This window comes from Nannospalax galili, unplaced genomic scaffold (assembly GCF_000622305.1).
Source record: "Nannospalax galili isolate Female #2095 unplaced genomic scaffold, S.galili_v1.0 scaffold1345, whole genome shotgun sequence".
NCBI classification, from domain to species: Eukaryota; Metazoa; Chordata; class Mammalia; order Rodentia; family Spalacidae; genus Nannospalax; species Nannospalax galili.
In genome coordinates, this window is record NW_008353213.1 from 108,677 (window position 1) to 117,517 (window position 8,841).

The 8,841-nt window shown below is 38.6% G+C and overlaps 1 pseudogene; it reads left to right on the forward strand.

The window, feature by feature from the left end:
• The first annotated feature begins 7,611 nt into the window (after positions 1 to 7,611).
• Positions 7,612 to 8,585, forward strand: LOC103747912 (annotated as a pseudogene).
• Positions 8,586 to 8,841: the final 256 nt, after the last annotated feature.

An 8,841-nucleotide genomic window follows, 5' to 3' on the forward strand; every position in this document is an offset into this window, starting at 1 on the left:
TTTTCATTATATTGAAGTGTGTCCCCTCCCATCTAATTATATCTAGGGCTTTTATCATGAATGCATGTTACATTTTGTGAAAGGCTTTCCCTGTGTCTAATGAGATGATCATGTAATTTCTGTCTTTAGGTTCAATTATATGTTTATTGACTTATGTATATTGAACTACCCTTGCATCTCTGGAATAAAGCCTACTTTATCGTGGTGAATGGTCTTTTTGCTTTGTGTCTCTATGTTCTTTGTGAATATTTTGTTGGGAAATTTTTCATTTATGTTCATTAAATATATGGACCTACATTTTTCCTTTTGTTATATCTTCAACTTGTTTGTGTATTAAAGTAATACTGGTTTTGTAGAATGAGATAATTTTCCTCCATTTCTATCTTTTTGAATACTTTAAGTAGTAATGATTGCAGATCTTCTCTGAAAGCCTGATAAAATTCTAATCAATCCATCTGGGACTGGCATTTTTAGTTGTGAGGCTTTGTATTTTTGTTTTGACTTCCTTATTTATTATGAGTCTGTTGAAGCTCTTGATCTCTTATTGTTTTAAAAACTATTTATCTTCTTGTTTTAACAGCTGTCATTCTCTTCTTATTGTTTTTTTGTATTATTTTTATTTTATGTGTATGAGTGTATTGCCTGCATGCATGTTAGTGCACCCGTGTCGTGCAATGCCAGGAAGGTCAGAAGATTGCTTCAGATTCCCCTGGAACTGGAATTAAGGACAGTTCATAGCCACCATGTAGGTACTGGGATTCGAATCCAGGTCCTCTGCAAGAACAGTCAGTGCTCTTAACCGCTGAGCCATCTCTCCAGTCCCCTTGTATTGTTTTTTAAAAGCTATTTCTTAGTCATTTTCATTTTTTCTTTAAGAGCTCTCCATTCAGATCTCAGAGCCAATTTATAATTTGATCATTTGTATTCTTAAATCTTAGTTTTTGAGTTCTGAATATACAATTCTGAATGTTGATGCTTTGTCAGATTTATAGCTCACAATGATTATTTCCCACTCTGGGGAATCTCTCTTCATGTGATTATTTCTTCTTCTCTGAAAAACTTTAGATTAATGAAATCCCATTTGTCATTTGCTGGTCTTAATTTCTGAATGAAGGAAATCTGTTTCAGGAATTGCTTTCCTGCACCTATAGTTCGCAGGATAATGCCTAAACTATTTCTATCAATTTCAGTGTTGCAGATTTGACATTGATCCATTTGTGCAGGGTGATAGACATAGGTACAATTTTGTAGTTCTACATGTAGACATCCACTTTTCTCAGCATTGTTTGTTGAAGATACTCTCTTATATCCAGTGTGTATTTGTTAAAACTTTGTAACTAGCAAGTGGCTATAATAATATGCATTCCTGTTTGGGTCTTCTGTTTGTGTTTTCTATTGATTTACATATGTGTTTTATTCCAGTAGCATGTTGCTTTTGTTAGTCTAATTCTGTAATATTGTTTGAAATGTGGTGTGATAGTCTGTCCAACATTGATCTTTTAAATTGGTTACCTTTCCATTGCTGTGATAAGACACCAAGGCAGCTTAAAGAAGGAAGGTTTATTTGAATTACAGTTACAGAGGGTCAGGAGTCCATAATTGCTAGGAGTCATGGTTGCAAATATAGACAGAGCAGGAAGCCAAACAACCACATCTTTATCCAGGCACAGAAAACAGAGAGAGATAGGAAATCAGGAAAATGGGCAAGGCTTAAGAACTTTCAAAGTCTACTCCCAGGGACGTGATGAGCTTCTTCCAGCAAGGTCACACCTCTAAAAACCTTCCAATTCAGTGTCACCAAATGGGAAGAAAATGTCCAAATTCTTGGAGCCTATGGGCACACTTACCCACCCCACCACACTGAGGATTGCTTTGGTTATCAAGGGTTTTTACTGCTTCCATATGAATTTTAGGATGTCCTTTTCTATATCAGTGACGAATACCAAGAGAATTGTATTGACATTGCATTGAAACTCTAAGTTGCTTTTGTTAAGATGGCCATTATGGAGAAAGAGAAAGAAACTTTGGATATTTCTAATCTCTCATAGTGTATTTTGTCTGGAAACTGGTAATCTGAAAACTACTCCTAAGGTTAGAAACATATGAGAACTCCTTCACACTCCTTCACACTCCTTCCAGCATCCTCATCATTTTCATATCACCTACCTTGGATCTTCTCTGAGAGCTGAGCAGAAGGACTGACTTCACATGAGAGGACAGTATTTAAAGGCTTTCCACAGTATAGGCCCCCAGTGAGTGTCCTACAGATGGAAGTAGAAAGCTGTCCACCAGGCTGCACACCATGGAGTGCAGGTAGGAAATCTGAGTTCCAAACCCTCAATCATAGAACCAGATTTGGAATTATGGATTCCTGTTAACATCCAAAGGGACAGTGACTGAAGATATGCCATGCCTCTTAATGGAGCCAGTTTATATAAGTGACTGTGATTATCCTTTGCTAGAGATATTCATACAAATGTTTCCTTCTACAGCCATGGAAAAATGAAAACAGAACAATATGAATACCATGGAACTCAATAAATGACAAGGAAGGTATTCCAGTATTTATTACATAAATGTATGTCATTGCACAAATGGCATCCAAAGGATTTAAGCTTGTCCCAAGTGGCTAAATGACTAAAATACAGTCCATAGACATTTCTGTTTGATTTCTCATACACTGAGATGGAATGTCCACTACAATCCTCATTCTTAAAAGTCTGATATTTGAAAAATGCCTATGCTACGTAAATCTGTCCCAGAAAGGCCATTTAAGACAGAGTAAACTTCTGGAAGTGTGTATTCAGCTTTTATGAGCAGAATCAGAAATGAAGTCCATTTTAATAGAGGACATAAATTTGATCAAATAATGAAAATATCTAGAGAAATAAGGTCAAATAAAAGAGAATAATGTCTAAGTCCTAGTCAAATTCTACTACCATAGAAACGGTCTCAGCTGGAATAATGACGAAATTGTACATAAATGCTCGAGTGTGATCCAACCCTCTGTTCAGATTAAAAATGTCATGAGATCTAGATTCGTATCTTAGGAGTCAGTTGTCATTCTGAGATTTCGCCCATAAGTACAAATCTATATGAGAAGTGTACCTGTTTTCCTATACAGAATGTACCATGTGGTATGAATCTAAGTAAGTGCAAATTTTCAGTTTCCTCTTCCAAAATGAGAGGCTTGCTATGGTGTCTGCTGAGAAGATTAGAAGCTTGACCACACTTATCTTTTTGCTAGGCCTTGAGGAAATTATTTAGTCTGAAATCCTCTAAAGTTTATATACCTTCCCCACAGGGCCAGTGCAGGTTGTAATTTCATCAAGTTTAAGAGGAACACCTTTATCTTTTCCTCCTTATAGTCAGAAAAATCAACCCCACCCCAGAGACCTATTTCAAAACATTCCTTCATTTCACAGATGCAGGTAATCAGATGCTGCCACACATTGCCTGGCTTCAGCATTTTATGACATCCTCTATCTTACTTCCTCCATGTATTCAAAACCAGCACCACATGGTTCATGCCACCAAGCTCTGCTGCCAATTCAGGATGCAGCCTGGCCCTTTTGCAATAAAGCGTTATCAACATCTGTCTGCTGACCATTAGCAAACATGTTTACAGGGAGTTATTTTCAAGGATAAAATATACCTATAAATTTAATCTTGCCTGCTTTGAATGAGTTGAGATCTGTACAAGACAGAGCCTCTAGGGGTGGGATTTTCCATCTGGATACCTTTCCTATTGTTACAGAGCAGCAGAGGAGGGTTCTCCTTAGTGATACTGAAGTCCTTAGTAATCACAGCTGTCATCTTGGCACAAGACTTAACACTCTCCTATTTTTAAATTTAATCTATCAAAAAAGTTAATCATCTTTTTTAAAAATTTAAGCTTCATTCAGATTCTTAGGACACAGGCAGTATGAAGCTGCATTCCTTGCAAAAATGTCGTATGAATAGCCAAAAGCCCAGTGCTTGATAGAAACCTTGTCCTCCTATCAGAAATCTTGAGCCAGATCTCCACTGACTTTTTCTCAGCAATACTGTCTTCTAACCATAGTGGTCCATTAGGTTCTGAACTCTTCTGCATTCCATTCATAAAACATTCCTGATGGTCCCAGAACTATATTATTATGTTTATTACAGGATCAGCACCTCTTCTCTGCAAAATTCTTGTCCTTTTTCTTTTCCTACAGCTGTAATAAAAACCTCTGATGCAAGCAAGATAAAAGGGTTTGTTTTATTCACAGATCTAAGTGATAGTTTGTCATGACCTGGTAGTCAAGACATCAAAAGTTTGTCCACAGTCAAGCTGAGAACATCGAATGCATTCGTGTATGCAGTGTTCCCTTCAGTCCCCATATCTGTTTAAACAAGACAGTATTTCTGATTCTTGTTCCAAATGGATCCAAACTCACCCTGTGCTCTCACCCTGTGCTCCTTGTAAGATCTCTGGAGTCTCCCATCCAGAACAACTGAGTAACTTTTCCTTTGTATTAAGATCATTTTGTTTTGAAGATAGTACAGCAGTTACTTTACAGAATGAATTTTTTTTAAAGTAGGTTTTCTTCTTATTTCATTTTAGGATTGAACAATTGTTTCTGATTTTCTAGGACTACAATAGCAAAGACTAAGAAAATATTGACTTGGCTATCACTGCCTCTGGTCCTAAGACAGCAAGTCTTGCTTAAATTCCAGCAACTGAGGACAGGACAATAATAGCAATGTTGTATTCAGGAGCTTTGCTTTAAATAATCCTTCTCCTTAATAGCTTTGCCCCTGTCGTGTTCCCACAGTGTCTCTGAAACCCAATGTTTTCATTTTATAAGGATAGCAGAAATCCAGGATTAAGTCCTCTACATTCTCCTCACTTTAATAGTTTAAGTAGTTCCTTAAATGCTAGTTACACTACACTCAAGAAACTTCCGCAGTCACAGCACATGACACAAATGTCTCCACTGGTCAGGAAAATTGGTATTAGAAATAGAGGGTACTATTCTTTCTGGTTTACAAACAAGAACTCTCTGCCACTGAAAGTATGAGCTACATAGCTAGCTCAATGTCACTGAGATTCAGTCCTGATAGCACAGAGTTGGGATGCTGATGCCCATTACAGTCTGTTGTTATGTCTGTGCCTCTGGATCTGAAGAGAAGGAAAGAAGGATACAGTGAAGCCTTTCTGGACCCTTGTATCAAAAATTCCTCAGTGACCGCACAATCTCCACTGTGCTCTGAGGAACAATTGCAGGTGGAGTCACCACCAGAAAAAGCAGCTGGACAGCCCAAGCTCCCACTTTTGCTTCCCTGGTGGTGTCTGTTATAACTTGAATCAGTGGAGGGGTCTCTACCGATATTATTAACTATAATGGATAATTAGTACAAAGTTATAAGAACTATTTTTTAGGGAAAGAATATTAAAATTTTCTTCAGGAAACCATATTCAGAACGCAACACCATATAACCTGTAGAAACTTGCAGATAAACAGATATGGAGATTGACAAGATTGGGCCTGAAATTAACTTCTATACTGAAACACACTCTATGCTGCATTTATTATTAAACAAAGAAAGCAAATGCAAGCCAAAGGATATCCATAAAATATATACACAAGATGGCTCAGGATAAACCACAAACTACTGAATACTAAATCTCATAACTGTGAATAGCATGAAATTGTGAATCACAAAACAATTGTTTACAATAGTTTCTTTGTCTCTATCTTATTTTTTCCTTTCATGGAAACAAAAAATTTTGCTTCAATATAAAAACACTCGCTTGTAGATTTAAATTGATTTTTTTTCACTCTGTGAAAAAAGGTCAGTGACTATGAACGCAAGTATGAAACAGTAATAGTTTCTGGAATGGGGAATTTGGTTATTAATCAAAAGAAAAAAAGAGACCACCTTGTATCACTAAAGGCAAAACAAGCATATGCTTCCAACCTATATGTCATGAAGAATGTTGATCCTTTTGGCTTTAGTGTTGGAGAAACATTATGAGAATGTTTGTTTTCTTGACACTATAAAGTGATTTCTTATATCCAACTAAGACAGGAACACAACTCCTTTGAAAAAAAAATACAAAGGTTGAATCAGACTTTGAAAACTAAGGTTGCATAAAGGTAGAGCTGACACGGGCAAAGCCAAAGAGTGAAATGGTTTCAGTTTTCTTGTTGAAACTAAGCAAAAAACATTTAGTTCTTGCTCAGAGTCTAAACTAAGGCAGATGACATTTACAGAGAGAATGAATCTATCTCACCAGCTCAGAATACCTGCCATGATCTATCACTTCAAATATATTAAAATGAGAAACCCACACACAGAGCCTAGAGAAAAATGAAATTTAGAAGTCAGAAACTAAATTTATCATTTGGAAGGGAAGTGAGTTTAAAACACATCTATTAACTCTTAGATAGTAATGGTACACAGCTGTGCTTCCTGACTCTTACCTGACAAGGTAAATATAACCTAAAGTTCTAGAAGCTTGTTCCATACATGTGGTGGCAGTGACATTGCCATGGATCCAAGAACTATGCTTTTCAAAACAATTTAAAAAATGATCAGTTTTGGAAGTACCAGTAGAGAACTTAGGAAATGGAATGGAGGGTGTTTCCTCCATGAGTGCTAGTCCTATGATCTAAACATTTCTTGTCAATTTTAACTTAAGACATAGAACACTCATGATGAGCACAGCTAGCATCTGAGTTCACAGATGAAATTCTCTTGGTTTAAACTTTTTGTCTCTTGACAGTCTGGTATTGAGAGTTTCAGTACCAGAAGCTGGTGGAGAGCGAAGTTGTTAATTATGGTTTGCACATTTATTTCCATATTAGGATTTAAAAAAATTGATTTATAATACAAAACTATAGAGGGACTGAGAGATCCAGAGTGATAGAAAGGTAAAGAAGTCATGTGGGAAAATTTTCATTACCCCCTTCCCATTTCATATAGGGTAAATATGGTACAGTGCAGAGGGGAAAGGATTTGTGAATTCAGTAGCATTCTTTTTTCTTCTGCCTCCCATTTTACAAGTAGTGGGTCACCACTGGATAGAAAGAACATGAACATACTTACACTCAGACAATCCTGCATTCAAATCTGGCCCTGGCACTCACTGATTCATGGACAGACTATACCCATCTTCTGATGACTGGATCTCTGCACTGTGAAATGCAGCCCTGAGGATATGAAGGGTGATCTGAAAGCTTTGCTAATTGATATACTGTGCAGGGTACATTTACGAAGAACACTCATCTATTTATGTATCCTTAAGAATGGTGCTGGGGGAGGGGTGCTGGAGAGATGGCTCAGTGATTAAGGGCACTGGCTGCTCTTACACAGGATTACCTGTATCCCACATAGGGGGACCATCTGTAAACTACAGTTTCAGAGAATATGAAGCCCACTTCTGACCTCCTAGGGCAAAGTGTGATGACACAGTTACACTTACACACATGCAGGTAATATACTCACACATATAAAATCAATAAAACATATTTAATTATAAAAATAATGGTGCTATGACTAGTGTGAGTCCAAGTCTACCCTGTGGGCACAGGGCCCTCCCATCTGTTCTTCTGCTGATCCACACCTTCCACACAGTTTGCCATGGATGATGATATCGAAGTGTTCATTGCCAATAATGACTCTAGTATGTGCAAAGCTGCCTTCTTTGTGGGGGATGATGCTTCCCAGTCTGTCTTCCTTCAATCCTGGGCTGCCAGAGGCACCAGGGTGTGATGGTGGGCATGGGTCAGAAGGATTTCTATGTGGATGAAATGGTCCAGCGCAAAAGAGACATCCTGACCATGAAGTCCCCACTGAGCATGGCATTGTCACTAACTGGGAGGACATGGCGATCTGGCACACCTTCTGGGGGCCTCTGACATGCACCCAGTGCTGCTCACTGAGGACCCTCTGAAACCCAAGGCCAATTGTGAAAAAATAACCCAGATCCTCTTTGAGACCTTCAGTACCCCAGTCATGTGCATAACTGTCCAGACGGTGCTGTCCCTTTATGACTCTGGCCCTACAATTGGCATAACCAGACATGACAGACTACCTCATGAAGATCCCAACAGTGTGTGGCTACAGCTTCACCATCACAGTGGAGTGGGAAATGGTGCGTGATATCAAGGCTTTGTGCTACCTAGCCCTGGAGTTCACGGAAGAGAAGGCCACAGCTGCTTCTTTCTCCTCACTGGAGAACAGCTATGAGCTCCCGGATTGGCCTTAGCAGCGAGTAACTTATGCTGCCCTGAAGCACTCACTCTCTTCCAGCCTCCTTCCTGGCATGGAATCCTGCAGTATCCATGGAACTATCTTCAGTTCCATCATGAATTATGACGTCGACATCCTCAAGGACTTTTATGCCAACACAATGCTGTTCTCTTGCACCACCACGTACCCTGGCAACACAGAAAGACCGATGAAAAGATCAGTGCTCTGGCTCCCAGCACATGATCAAGATCCTTGCTCTTCCTGAGAGCAAGTATTCGATGTGGATTGGTGGCTCCAACCTGGCCCCGTGACCACCTTCCAGCAGATGTGGATCAGCAAGCGAGGAGTATAATGAGTCCTGATGAGTTGAACATGCCATCGTCCACTGCACATGCTTCTAGGCGGAATGTTACTGAGTGAGCTGTTACAGTTTCTTGACAAAACTTAGGTTGTGCAGAGAGAGACAGAGAGAGAAAATGGTGGTATGTCTTTATGTTTTAATGTTTTTCTTGGGTGGAGATGACTGGTAACCACTACTTATATTTTTTCCAAACTGTACACTTCGTTTATTGGCCATTTCTTTTCAAAAAAAGTTTTTATTGAGATTTTGTAAATTCC